The following is a 14,851-nucleotide window of genomic DNA, read 5'->3' as shown; positions in this document are numbered from 1 at the left end:
GAGCAGGTGAGCCCAAGATACATAAAGGTGCAATTAAAAAATATAAATAAACAAAATGAACTCTTCTTCTGATTACCTTGTCAGTCTGTCAACTTTGATTCCAACACATAGTTCATATTTGATGGAGAGTTTGGTACACAAACGTTTTCTCTCTTTCATCCAGTGAATTTGTTCTACTCTTCCATCTTTCAAGTGCATTCAACCAAGAGTACACACTAAGAACAACAAGAAAAAGAAAGTCGAACAACAAAAGTACCCCAATAAGAGCCATTTAAGTGCCACTCAAGTGCTAATCTGTGTTTTAATCCAGATATAGTTGGAAAAGATGTGTTTTTAGTTTCCGGCGGAAGCTGTAGAGACTTTCTGCTGTCCTGATGTCAGTGGGGAGCTCGTTCCACCACTGAGGAGCCAGGACAGCAGTCTGGATGTCGAGTGATTAGCATCACAATATAAGTGCAGGAGTCACAAGTCGGTTGGCTGTTGCCGAGCGGAGCGAACGTGCCGGGGTGTACGGTGTGACCATATCCCGGATGTAGACGGGGCCCGATCCGTTCGTAGCGCGGTACGCAAGAACCAATGCTTTGAAGCGGATGCGGGCAGCCACCGGTGACCAGTGAAGAGAGCGGAGGAGCGGAGTGGTGTGGGTGAATTTCGGGAGGCTGAAGACCAGTCGAGCTGCTGCATTCTGGATGAGCTGCAGAGGTCGGATGGCCTTAGCAGGTAGACCAGCCAGGAGGGAGTTGCAGTAGTCAAGGCGTGAAATGACCAGAGCCTGAACCAGAACCTGTGCCGCCTTCTGAGTAAGAAGAGGCCGTATTCTCCTGATGTTGAGCAGCATGAACCTACAGGAACGCGTCGTCGCAGCGATGTTGGCCGTCAGGGAGAGTTGACTGTCGAGTGTCACCCCGAGGTTCCTGGCAGTCGGGGTAGGGGCCAACACAGAGCTGTTGAAGGGTTGAGTATTCTAAAGCTACTCAGTTCAGCTTCACTACAACGTGTTTGGGGTGGTTATTCTGATGTGATGAGAACCATGAAGATGCTTAATTGTAACAAAACAGGAAATGTTCCCGATTCATCCAATAAATGTATCTAACTGAACTGCAGAGCCAAATGATGTGGTTTGTTTATGTCCCGTGGGATACATGCTTGTAAGAAAGTATCTCTTTTGTAAAGCGTTAAACACAGTCTCTCTCAAGCTGCTCTTCTTCATTGGAATGAAGCACACCTTGATAACCGCTCCCTCTTCTTCCTGTTCTCAAACGCACAAGCTCTGCTCTGTCTGTATTTCCTGGTTCCCTCCCTGAGATTATTCGGCATAATAAAACATAATTTCTTACCCTAATTCCCCGCTAGTCCTGGACAATCCCTGGTTAAGGTTGCACAACCCACACATTGACTGGTCTGGAGGGAGAATCCTTAGCTGGAGCCCTTTTTGTTTCTCTTCCTGCTTGCAGTCAGCACTGCCCCCTGCAGAGATCACCACATCACCACCAAGCCCTCAGCCCCTTGACCTGTCCGCTATCCCAGCTGAGCATCAGGATCTAGGGGCGGTGTTCAGTCAGGACTTTGCCTCCTCACCACCTTTACAACTGTGCCATAGATCTTCTCCCAGGCGCTCCTCTCCCTTCTAGCCGGCTGTATAACCTATCCCGTCCTGAGAGGGAGGCCATGGAGAGAAACATCAAGTAGTTGCTGGTAGCCGGCATAATCGGATCATCCTCATCCCCAGTTGTAGCTGGATTATTTTTTGTTTCCAAGGACCTCTCTCTGCAACCCTGTCTTGATTTTCGTGGATAAAACAATATTACTGTAAGATCAAGTAACCCTTACCCCGAATAAACTCTCTGCTTTTGAGCCTCTCCAAGGTGCTACAGTTTTCACGAAGTTGGACCTTAGGAATGCCTACCACCTGGTCAGCGTCAGGGAAGGGGACGAATGGAAGACGGTTTTCAACACTCCACTCTGACATTTTGAGTACCTGGTAATGCCTTTCGGCCTCACTAAAGCCCCCACTGTTTCTCAAGCCTTGGTTAACGATGTGCGAAGAGACTTCCTCCATCATTTTGTTTTTGTTAACCTTGACAACATTCTTATTTTCTCCCAGGACATATCCAACCATGTCTCCCAAGACCACCAGGTCTCTTGGAGAACCGACTCTATGTCAAAGCAAAGAAATGCAAGTTCCACACCTGTTCAGTGACTTTCTGGTTTACATCATTGAAAGTAAGGGCCGACCCAGAGAAGATCAAGGCAGGGACAGATCTTCCAACCGAAAGCAACTCCAGTGCTTCCTGGGCGTTGCAAATTTCTATCGCAGGTTCATTGGAAACTACAGCAGGGTTGCAGCTGCCCTCACCAGACTCCCGTCCACCTCCATCCCCTTTGTTTGGACCACTGAGGCGGAGTCTGCCTTCTCCAACCTAAACTCAATCCCTGTGCATTTTTCTCCCATCGCCTCTTCCAAGCCGAATGTTACTACGACCTAAGCAAAAGGGATTTACTCGCAGTCAAGCTTGCGTTGGAGGAGTGGAAGCACTGGCTGGAGGGAGTAGAGCAACCTTTTGGGGTTTGAATCGACCACAAGAACTTGGCATATATTCAGTCCGCCAAGCGTCTCTACTCCCGTCAAGCTCGCTGGCCATTGTTTTTAGCCACTTTAATTTTACCCTTACCTATTGGCCCAGCTCTTGGACGTACGTCATCGTGACAGAGGGTACCAGTACCTGGTGAACAGGGAGAGATGCGGCCTAGAGGAGCTTTCTTGGCTGCCTCAGTCCCTCATCCTAGATCCAGAGTTAGTCAAGGAGTTCTACCGGACCCATCCAGACAGGGGGGGACTGTCATGGTCCCCTGTTTGTCCTGCGTATGTGTGTCTGTCTGGGCGTGGTCTTCTTTTCTCCCTCCTGCTGCCAATCAACCCACAGAAATAAAACCCATTTCCTCATCAAGCCCCACAGCATATCTACCTCAGTTCTTCCTCAACTCCTCGCCAGATCGTCAGTTCACATTTCCGGAACGACTACTACGGCCTCTTGGATTTTCAGTATTTTCTTGTCTGTAAACTTGTGCTTTCCCAGCCACAGCCTCTCTGCTCCCCCGGAACTCTCCTTAAGAACTGCCTAGCCACCCCAACCGGACACCATACTGGACATCCCGAGAGAGAAATTGGCAAACGTCTCACTGACGGTGACTGAAGGGGACGTATTCTGTCCTTCTACAGCGTCTCTGAAACATGACTCTCCTCCACAGACCACATTTACTGAGCCTCACTATGCTGGACTAAGTTTGACTTTGTATGGTTATCGTATTGGAGACTCTGCTGAGTTATGGAAACTAAAATAGACAGAAGTCCTTTGAGGGTTAAACTCTGAGGATGAACTATTAAACTCATTTAGTCTCCATGTATGTTGCAGAGAGCAGATTGTTGAGGCATTTCTTCACCACACAGAGATCAGCTGTCAGTCAAACATTGTGGGCGGTACTTTGACATCTTGTCATTTTTGTTCTGTAAAGGTCTGAGTTCCTGTAGGTGGAGCTCCTTCCTGTATCTGTTTAGCCTTTGAGGCTCTCACTGCTCATGATGACGTTTGTTGACCTGAACTGACTTTTCTCTGCATGAACATTTAAACTTCTCTGAGCTCTAAATGTCTGATGAATATTTGTATTGATGTTTACTTTTCTTGTTTCTCTTCCACGACATGTCTTAAGAGAGAAGCAGTAGACCTTCATGTATCAAAGATTTGTGTTCCCTTTGTGTGTGTTTGTGAACAATTCCTTAATTACATTTACATGTATTTGTTTGGCAGACATATGAGCTATTAGTAAACTTTCATGATCATGATCATAATCAATGAAGAGATTTTTTTTTCTTTTTCTTAAATATAAATGATTCAGTTTAAAGTGATTGATTGTGTGATGAATCTGTACAGGAATAAGTGCCCCCTCGTCCCCCTGCAGTGGAACCTCGGGATGCAATGCATTAACATCTACCCTTAAATGGGAAAAAAAGCGTCCATTTTGCGATTGGGAACATTTCTATTGCATCTGATTGGCTCTATACATGTCCACAGTGAGCCTGTGGCTTCGGGTTTACCCTGCTAACATCATTAACGATGACAATGTGTTCCTGATCGTGGGTGTATTACTCCACTATTGCAGAGTAAATGGTGGTTTGCTGATATATTAATGTTCAGAACGTTAAAGACAAGACTTCATCTTCTGGCAGCAGTTTCTTCACAGCTGATTTGATAAACACAATACAACAAAGCTCAGAAAAAGGAAAAAAAGGGCTGCCAGAGGTCCAGGGGGACATTAGGACTGACAAAAAATAGGAATGGTGGCAGTGTATATATTTCACTGGTCTTAATGTTGTCGCCGGAGGTTAGAGGGCTGCAGAGAAAGATGGAGAGTTTGGAGCAATGAAATCAGAGGGGAGTGACAGAGGTGTAATGATGGGCCCATTGAATGTAAAGGTTCGTCTACAGTTCGGGCCTGCAGCATACGTAGATGTATGGTGTGGGAAATATATAAACGAAAAAGTGAATAGTGGAATTCCAAGAGGAGTAATAAAGTGGTATGGCAGTTGCTATGCCAACGCTTTTGTACACAGATGAGTCCTTTATCTATTTTTCCTTTGAGTGTAAAGCCACATAAAAGCTTGACTACAAGAAATGATACTGTATAAATCACATACAACTGGTACACAACAGGTGGGTGGGAGAGGAAACAGACAAAGAGTGTAGGAAATGCGCACACACACACAGACCCACACAGACGCACGGACACACACACACACACACACACACACACATACTAGCAATCATTGAATTTCCAGTACAGTTCTCCCATTCATCATTGCTTTCAAACCTATTTCACATTTGTTATTACGTGTTTCTCTAAATGTTTAAAAGCTTTTTTAGAAAGGATTACTTTTTTCCTCTCGCCTATTCTGAGCTGTAAACTCAATAAACCAGGGGAGGAAGTATTAAAGTCCTTTAAATAAGAGGATAAGTTTGATATTTTGGGGAAAAGATGTTTATGTATGTTGTATAAATGTTCTTTGTTGTTGTCAACTGTTGAGTATTTACAATTTCTTTATTTCTTTCTTACTTTATCACTTTATTACTTGTATTTCACTTAATGTCAGACAAAAGAGACAAACGTATTTTCGATTTTCTGTATGTTCAACATTGGAAAATTGACAATAAAGATGACTTTGAACTTTGAACTTTATTCTTGCTGAGACTTAGATTATAAGATTGATACCACTCTGTTTGTAAGGTAAATGTTACCTTATTATACTGGCATGGCTTTCTCCATAGGCAATACAATACGTCTGCATGCAACGCCGTTTTGCTCCTCAACAAATGTATGGGAGGAAAAATACAACATTTCCCTCTGAAATGAGTAGAAGTATAAAGTGGAATCAAATATAAATACCTACAGTACAATGAAATTACACTTTGTCTAATAAGATGATCACACTGACCGAACTACGAGGTCAGCCAATGAAGAAAAGAAAAAGGAGAAGCAGATTTCCATTTTTTCTCTCTTCCTCCAAATCAGACACCTGTTACCAGGCTTACAAGACATGTCAGAGAGGTGATGAGTGAGTGCATTGCATAGCTGCAAGGCTCTTCTTAATAGACCACCGGGCTGGCTCCACTCCATCAGACATGCTCTAAACGCTGCCCGACACCAGCTCTATTGTATCCTAATGGCTCCGATTGCATTAGGGCCCTGGAAGCTGTGCGGGCTCACCCACATCATAAAAAACGACCGCTAGATGCAGATAGTTCCTGCACAGCAAAGAGCCCTCTAACCGGACTGCTTGAGATATCAAATACAGAGATCGGGAGACTGCAGGGGCGAAAAAATACGGTTGAAGAAAGAGAGGTGTGATGGGGAGGCAGCAGAAAGCTGTGGGTAATGCGTCCACTTTGAGTGGCGAGCTAGCAGGAAAGAACAGCTTGCCTCCAAACAACTGTGCCCTTTAAATGAAAGGACTGCCACACATGCAATGACAAGTCAAACGGTCTGCTGTGAAAACGGTCCATGTGTGGAAGGCTTTGAGGAGTCTGGAGGTGAACTACAGTTTCACCGTGTCAGCATAATATCAAAGTGTATGCTGTTGTAGTGAGAAAGTACTTGATGTGTGTTTGTGTCAGCTCACTGCTGACTGGAAGACACCCGTCAGCAGACTAGTGACACTGTTGGATCTCCATTTATACACCTTGCCTGCCACATTAATGGGCCGGTCCTTTTCCGGTTTTAGGTAAGAATGGACAGCCACTCCTGTCCTGGAGTCTCTGAAGGCCACTTGTGCCCAGAGAACTCAGCTCCTGTATCTTTGTGTCATGTGACCCCACTCAGTTTGAAAGACGCCCATTCATTGTTCCAACCAGGCTCTGTGCTTAGTTGACACCATCTGCTCCTCCTGGTCCAGCTCCTCTGGATCAACTTCTTTCTTGATATCCAGCCCAATGTCCTCCAGTGTGTGCAACAGTGTTCTGATGCATCCCCAGATCTACAATTTACATTGTAGCATTAAGGATGCACTAGCTTTGCTATACAATAGTGTGTGTGGAATCACCACTATATGTAGCTACCACATTTAAAAGAGCTGAATTTATTCCGAACATTATTAAAACAGTAAACAACTATTTTCTATGTGAAGATATCATGGAATAATATCCACCAAAATGGAGAAGGAAGTAACTCTCCCTCTGCGTTGTTATCAGAACTTCTCCTTGCTTTGTTCACACAGAGCTGTGCATGCTTTTAGTGCACGTTTGTGCTCTAAATACTACAAAGGTGCACTCAGATTTATAGCAGGTGTATCTGCAACAATCACAGCTGTCATGTATAATTGAATGAGCACAACCCCCAATTAGTTAACCCTGGAACACTATTGTATCAAGCGGGTTTATTCACATCTCACAGATATGCTGTCATTCTAATCTAGGCAGATTGAACTACTTTTAAAAGCAATATCTATATAATCATTATGTCAAAGGCATGGAATAATAATGCAGTCATCTGTGTGTGTTGTTCCGTTAGCTCTTGGCTAAACAGTTAAAGAGAGCCGACTGTTTCCTCCACTGTGGGTGCACAGTGGTGGCTGTTGGTCGGCTGTGCGCTCAGCTGTGGTACCAGTGGCGGCCCGACCAGATGGAGGCCGGTTAAGAGACGTGTGTGTGTGTCACGGCTGGTGTCACGGGTAGCGAGGTGCAGGAGCTCATGTGCAGAGGAATTGACAGGACTCAAAAAGATTAAGGTCCAAAAAGGGGCAGGCAGATGATCGGCGGTCAGGGCAGACAGGCAGGGTCGGAACAGGCAGCAGACACACGAGCAACATGAAAGACAGGACGACGGGAAAAAGACAACAATCCAGCAAGAGACAAGGGAAAGAGTGGCATAATATATAGGGGGGGGGGGAACAGGTATACAGTATGGAAACAGGTGTACGACATGAGACACTAACGAGACGAGAGTGGCTGAGGGCAGGTGCAGGGAATGAAACAAGCAAGGGGACAGGAGTGGCTGAGGACAGGTGAGGGGAATGAAACAATCAAGGGGACAGGAGTGGCTGAGGACAGGTGCAGGGAATGAAACAATCAAGGGGACAGGAGTTGCTGAGGACAGGTGCAGGGAATGAAACAATCAAGGGGACAGGAGTGGCTGAGGACAGGTGCAGGGAATGAAACAATCAAGGGGACAGGAGTGGCTGAGGACAGGTGCAGGGAATGAAACAATCAAGGGGACATGAGTGGCTGAGGACAGGTGCAGGGAATGAAACAATCAAGGAGACAGGAGTGGCTGAGGACAGGTGAGGGGAATGAAACAATCAAGGAGACAGGAGTGGCTGCGGGCAGGTGCAGGGAATGAAACAATCAAGGAGACAGGAGTGGCTGAGGACATGTGCAGGGAATGAAACAATCAAGGGGACAGGAGTGGCTGATGACAGGTGCAGGGAATGAAACAATCAAGGGGACAGGAGTGGCTGAGGACAGGTGCAGGGAATGAAACAATCAAGGGGACAGGAGTGGCTGAGGACAGGTGCAGGGAATGAAACAATCAAGGGGACAGGAGTGGCTGATGACAGGTGCACGGAATGAAACAATCAAGGAGACAGGAGTGGCTGAGGACATGTGAGGGGAATGAAACAATCAAGGGGACAGGAGTGGCTGAGGACAGGTGCAGGGAATGAAACAATCAAGGGGACAGGAGTGGCTGAGGACAGGTGCAGGGAATGAAACAATCAAGGGGACAGGAGTGGCTGAGGTCAGGTGCAGGGAATGAAACAATCAAGGGGACAGGAGTGGCTGATGACAGGTGCACGGAATGAAACAATCAAGGAGACAGGAGTGGCTGAGGACATGTGAGGGGAATGAAACAATCAAGGGGACAGGAGTGGCTGAGGACAGGTGCAGGGAATGAAACAATCAAGGGGACAGGAGTGGCTGAGGACAGGTGCAGGGAATGAAACAATCAAGGGGACAGGAGTGGCTGAGGACAGGTGCACGGAATGAAACAATCAAGGAGACAGGAGTGGCTGCGGACATGTGAGGAGAATGAAACAATCAAGGAGACAGGAGTGGCTGCGGGCAGGTGAGGAGAATGAAACAATCAAGGAGACAAAGGAGACAGAGAGAAGACACAGAGGAGACACAGAACAGAGTCTTACAGTGTGAGGAGTCAGTGGGAAGTCAATGGCAGTATAAAACTGGCAATAATAGGTGTTTAGAAAAATGTGAGTAAATGCAACCACAAGAGGTAATTGAGCACGCAGCCATAACTAGCCATCCACAATGTTGTGCAGTTTGCGGCAGCAGAATGAAGGATTAGCTGTGGACAGACACAGAGGTGCACATTCATTCACGGACACACGCACACAGACTTGTGTGAGTGAAAGCATGATTCTCCTGGGAAAGGGTGATGATAAAATGTGATAATATAAAGTGTGATGTGATTAAATTCATAGTTCATAGTTTAGCATAGGACAGAAACATATGTATTGGTTTACTTCCAGGATTCAGATTTTCATTATGAATGTATAGAATTATACACATATACTGTACTAGTAGCATTGCCACTTTATGCAGCATGTATTCAACGTCTCTAGTGGATGCTTAGTGGACTTGAGGCTCCATCCCTCCTGTCTGATGGACATTTCTCTCCCCACTCAGCCTTCATGTATTCCCTCTTTCTCCTCTCTCATTTATTTCCATTGAAGAGCAGTGAGTGCCTTGTTTAAACCACTCAGTATGGACTAATATTTCACTCCATGCAGCCCGTTCCACTTATCCATCCTTGCCTCTATCGTGCTTTATACTCTCCATCCATCCATCCATTCTCATCCGCTTATTCCGGGGTCGGGTCGCGGGGGCAGCAGACCCAGCAGGTTGACCCAGACTTCCCTCTCGCCCGCGACACTTTCCAGCTCAATCTGGGGGATCCCGAGGCGTTCCCAGGCCAGCCGGGAGATATAATCTCTCCAGCGTGTCCTGGGTCTTCCCGGGGTCTCCTCCCAGTAGGACGTGCCTGGAAAACCTCTAACGGGAGGCGTCCAGGAGGCATCCGAATCAGATGCCCGAACCACCTCAGCTGACTCCTTTCGATGCGAAGGAGTAGCGGCTCGACTCCAAGCTCCCTCCTGATGTCCGAGCTCCTTACCCTATCTCTAAGGCTGAGCCCGGCCACCCTACGGAGGAAACTCATTTCGGCCGCTTGTATTCGCGACCTCGTTCTTTCGGTCACTACCCAAAGTTCATGACCATAGGTGAGGATTGGAACGAGACCGACCAGTAAATTGAAAGCTTCGCCTTCGGCTCAGCTCTCTCTTCACCAAGACAGACCGGTACAGCGCCTGTTTTACTGCTGCAGCCGCACCGATCCGCCTGTCGATCTCCGCTCCATCTTACCCTCACTCGTGAACAAGACCCCGAGATACTTGAACTCCTTCACTTGGGGCAGGCACTCTGTCCCCACCTGGAGGGAGCAATCCACCGGTTTCCGGCAGAGCACCATGGCCTCAGATTTGGCGGTGCTGACTCTCATCCCTGCCGCTTCACACTCGGCAGCAAAACGCCCCAGTGAGTGCCGGAGGTCATGGTCTGAGGATGCTAACAGGACCACATCATCTGCAAACAGAAGAGAGGCGATCCCAAGACCCCCAAACCTGACCTGCTCCACCCCCAGGCTGCGCCTAGATATCCTGTCCATGAAAATCACAAACAGGACCGGTTTGCATTTCAGGCACGGCACTAATTTGGTTTAAATCCTATTTATCAGATCGATCTCAGTTTGTATTTGTAAACGATGACGCCTCGATAACCACCAACGTTAATCACGGAGTTCCACAAGGTTCTGTGCTTGGACCAATTTTATTTACCTTATACATGCTTCCTTTGGGCAATATTATCAGGAAACACTCCATAAACTTTCATTGTTATGCAGATGACACTCAACTATATTTATCGATAAAACCAGAGGAGAGCAACCAACTCTGTAAAATTCAAGCATGTCTTAAAGACATAAAAACATGGATGACCTGCAACTTCTTGATGTTAAACTCAGACAAAACCGAAGTAATTTTAATCGGCCCTGAGCACCTCAGAGATCAATTATCTGGTGATGTGGATTCTGTAGACGGCATTGCCCTGGCATCCAACACCACTGTAAAGAATCTTGGCGTTATCTCTGATCGGGACTTGTCCTTTAACTCCCACGTAAAGCAAATCTCAAGGACTGCATTCTTTCATCTACGTAATATTTCAAAAATCAGGCACATCTTGTCTCTAAATGATGCAGAAAAATTGGTTCACGCGTTCGATACATCGAGACTGGATTACTGCAACTCCTTATTAGCAGGCTGCTCTAATAAATCTCTTAGGTCCCTCCAGTTGATCCAGAATGCTGCAGCTCGTGTTCTCACTAAAACTAAGAAAAGAGATCACATCACTCCTGCACTAGCTGCTCTGCACTGGCTCCCAGTAAAATCAAGAATCACTTTTAAAATTCTTCTCTTAACCTACAAAGCCTTGATTGGTGATGCTCCATCATATCTTAAGGAGCTTGTCGTACCATATTGCCCACTAGAGAGCTACGCTCACTAAATGCGGGACTACTTGTAGTTCCTAGAGTCTTAAAAAGTAGAATGGGAGCCAGAGCCTTTAGTTATCAAGCTCCTCTTTTATGGAACCAGCTTCCAATTTCAGTCCGGGAGGCAGACACAGTCACCTCGTTTAAGAGTAGACTTAAGACCTTCCTCTTTGACAGAGCTTATAGTTAGGGCTGAATCAGGTTTGCCCTGGTCCAGCCCTTGATATGCTGCTATAGGCTTATAGCTGCCGGGGACGTTTTAGGATGCACTGAGTACCTATCTCCTCTTTCTTTTTCTCTCCTTAAGGATGAATTTTCATCTCTCAATCACACGTTACTAACTCTGCTTTCTCCCGAAGTCCTTTTGACTTTACGTCTCATGGGGTCATCGGACCCTATGAGACGGCATAGATCTATCTGCCTGATGGATCGTCTGGGTCGTGGAATTCCTGCTCATGACTACGCCACTGTCCTGTTGAGACTCCGCCCTCCTCCTCCCCACCGCCATCTGCCTGATGGATCGTGGAGGTCTCCATCGTGGAATATGCCTACTATGAACTATTCATACACTCTGTCATATTCATTGAATGTATTTTAACTCTAAATCTGTCCTTCTGTACACATTACATCTATTGCATCTGTCCATCCTAGGAGAGGGATCCTCCTCTGTTGCTCTCCTGCAGGTTTCTTCCCTTTTTTTCCCCCCTGAAGGGTTATTTGGGAGTTTTTCCTGGTCCGATGTGAGGTTTTGGGGCAGGGATGTCTATGTGTACAGATTGTAAAGCACTCCGAGACAAATTTGTAATTTGTGAAATTGGGCTATACAAATAAACTGAATTGAATTGAATTGATAAAGGGCAGCCCTGGCGGAGACCAACACCCACCGGGAACGTGTCTGACTTACTGCCGAGGATGCGAACACAGCTCCTACTGCAGGCGTACAGAGACCGGATAGCCCGTAGCAACGGGTCCGGAACCCCATACCCCCGCAGCACCCCCCACAACAATTCCCGAGGGACCCGGTCGAAAGCCTTCTCCAAGTCCACAAAACACATGAAGACTGGTTGGGCAAACTCCCAGGACCCCTCGAGGACCCTTGCGAGGGTGAAGAGCTGGTCCACAGTTCCACGACCGGGACGGAATCCGCACTGCTGGTCTTGAATCTGAGGTTCGACCAGCGAGCCTCCTTTCCAAAACCCTGGCATACACTTTCCCAGGAGGCTGAGTAGTGAGATACCACGATAGTTGGAGCACACTCTCCGGTGCCTTTTTGAAAATGGGAACCACCACCCGGTCTACCAGTCCATGGGCACTGTTCATGACCCCATGCGACATTGAAGAGGCGTGTCAGCCAAGACAGCCCAACAATGTCCAGCGCCTTCAGCATCTCAGGCGGATCTCATCCACCCCGCGCCTTGCCACCAAGGAGCTTTTAACAACCTTAGCGGCCTCTGCCAGGGATATTGGTGCGACCCCCAAGTCTACAGGCACTGCCCCTCTAGAGGGACATGTTGGCCGGTTAGGAGTTCCTCAAAGTATTCTTTCCACCGTCCGACGATGTCCCTGTCCGGGTCAGCAGCTCCCCACGCTGAGAACAGCCTGGGGTAGACCCTGCTTTCCCTTCCTGAGCCGTCGGACGGTTTGCCAGAATCTCTTTGAGGCCGACCGAAAGTCCTTCTCCATGGCCTCCCGAACTCCTCCCATGCCCGAGTTTTTGCTTCCGCGACCACTGCAGCTGCAGCCCTTCTGGCCTGCCGGTACCGTCAGCTGCTTCAGGAGACCCTGGGCCAGCCAGGCCCGGTAGGCCTCCTTCTTCAGCTTGACGGCTTCCTGACCCCGGTGTCCACCACGGGTTCTTGGGTTGCCGCGCGACAGGCACCGATGACCTTCCGACCACAGCTCCTGTCGGCCGCTTCCACAATAGAGGCTTTGAACATGGTCCACTCGGATTGCATGTCCCCAACCTCCCTCGGGATGTGTGAGAAGTTCATCCGGAGGTGGGAGTTGAAGACCTCCCGGACAGGGTCCTCGACCAGGCGTTCCCAGTTCACCCGCACTACACGTTTGGGCTTGCCAGGTCTCTCTGGCCGACTCCCCTGCCATCTGATCCAACTCACCACCAGGTGGTGATCAGTTGACAGCTCTGCTCCTCTCTTCACCCGAGTGTCCAAGACATACGGCCGCAGATCAGATGATACGATTATAAAGTCGATCATCGATCTCCGGCCTAAGGTGTTCTGGTACCAAGTACACTTATGAACCACCTTATGTTCGAACATGGTGTTCGTTATAGACAAGCAGTGGCTAGCACAGAAGTCCAATAACAGAACACCACTCGGGTTCAGATCGGGCAAGCCGTTCCTCCCAATCACTCCCCGTCAGGTTTCTCTGTCATTGCCCACGTGAGCGTTGAAGTCTCCCAGGAGAACTATGGAGTCGGCAGGCGGTGCCCTCTCCAGGACCCCTCCCACCGACTCCAAGAAGGCCGGATACTCTGAACTGCGGTTTGGTGCATAAGCACAAACCACAGTCAGAGCTTTACTCCCCGCAACCCGTAGGCGCAGGGAGGCGACCCTCTCGTTCTCCGGGGCAAACTCCAACACGGCAGCGCTCAGCCGGGGGCTTGTGAGTATCCCCACTCCCGCCCGGCGCCTCTCACCCTGGGCAACTCCAGAAAAGAAGAGAGTCCAACCCTTCTCCAGGAGCTTGGTTCCAGAGCCAACGCTGTGCGTGGAGGTGAGCCCAACTAGATCTAGTTGGTACTGCTCCACCTCCCGCACCAGCTCCGGCTCCTTCCCCGCTAGCGAGGTGACGTTCCACGTCCCTAGAGCTAGTCTATGTCGCCGGCGATCGGCCCGCCCAGGTCCCCTGCCCAGCCTGCCGCCCGGTCTACATAGCACCCGACCCCGATGATTGTCCCTGCGGGTGGTGGGTCCACAGGGTTATACTCTTCTCATTCCATTTTTCTTGCCCTCCCATCATTCAACCAATCAATCCAACTCGATGGGCGAGATCCTGATTGAAACGAGCCCTCACTATTGCACATGAGACCATTTGGACAACACACGCCTCCATATGTTTACACGTTTATATATTTATTTACAACTTGAATGGGAACCTCGTTGATTAATTTCTTAGCACAAACTGTAATCATGTGTTGGGGTATCGGCAAACACATCGATAATGTTGGGATTCCCCTGTGGATAGCCTCCTCTAATGAAATGAGCCGTGAATGCCACATAAACAATGCACTGCACTGATTGGCTGGCAGTATTGCTGCTATAATCCTGTCCCTGACAGAAATTGCTGTTGATCCGAAGACAATACTAATACCTAATGCCACACATTCCCAATGAATACACTGAATATCATTCTTTGTTCCCAGTGAGACATCACAGCCAATGACAGCTCAGTGTTACTGCTTCACACGCAGGCTGAGACAACCACTATGTTCTATTGTTCATTTGTTCATCTTCACACATCCCTGTATAACCCTTTAATACTATTTGCATCGTGCACAGATAATAAAGTTGAATCAAATATACTCAAGACTCACATCACCTGAAAATCAAAAGGACAAACATTGCATTGCTTTGATCGGGACTTGTCCTTTAACTCCCACGTAAAGCAAATCTCAAGGACTGCATTCTTTCATCTACGTAATATTTCAAAAATCAGGCACATCTTGTCTCAAAAAGATGCAGAAAAATTGGTTCACGCGTTCGTTACTTCGAGACTAGATTACTGC

Source organism: Pseudoliparis swirei, chromosome 22 (genome assembly GCF_029220125.1).
Source record: "Pseudoliparis swirei isolate HS2019 ecotype Mariana Trench chromosome 22, NWPU_hadal_v1, whole genome shotgun sequence".
Classification (NCBI taxonomy): Eukaryota; Metazoa; Chordata; class Actinopteri; order Perciformes; family Liparidae; genus Pseudoliparis; species Pseudoliparis swirei.
This window is presented reverse-complemented; position numbering follows the sequence as displayed.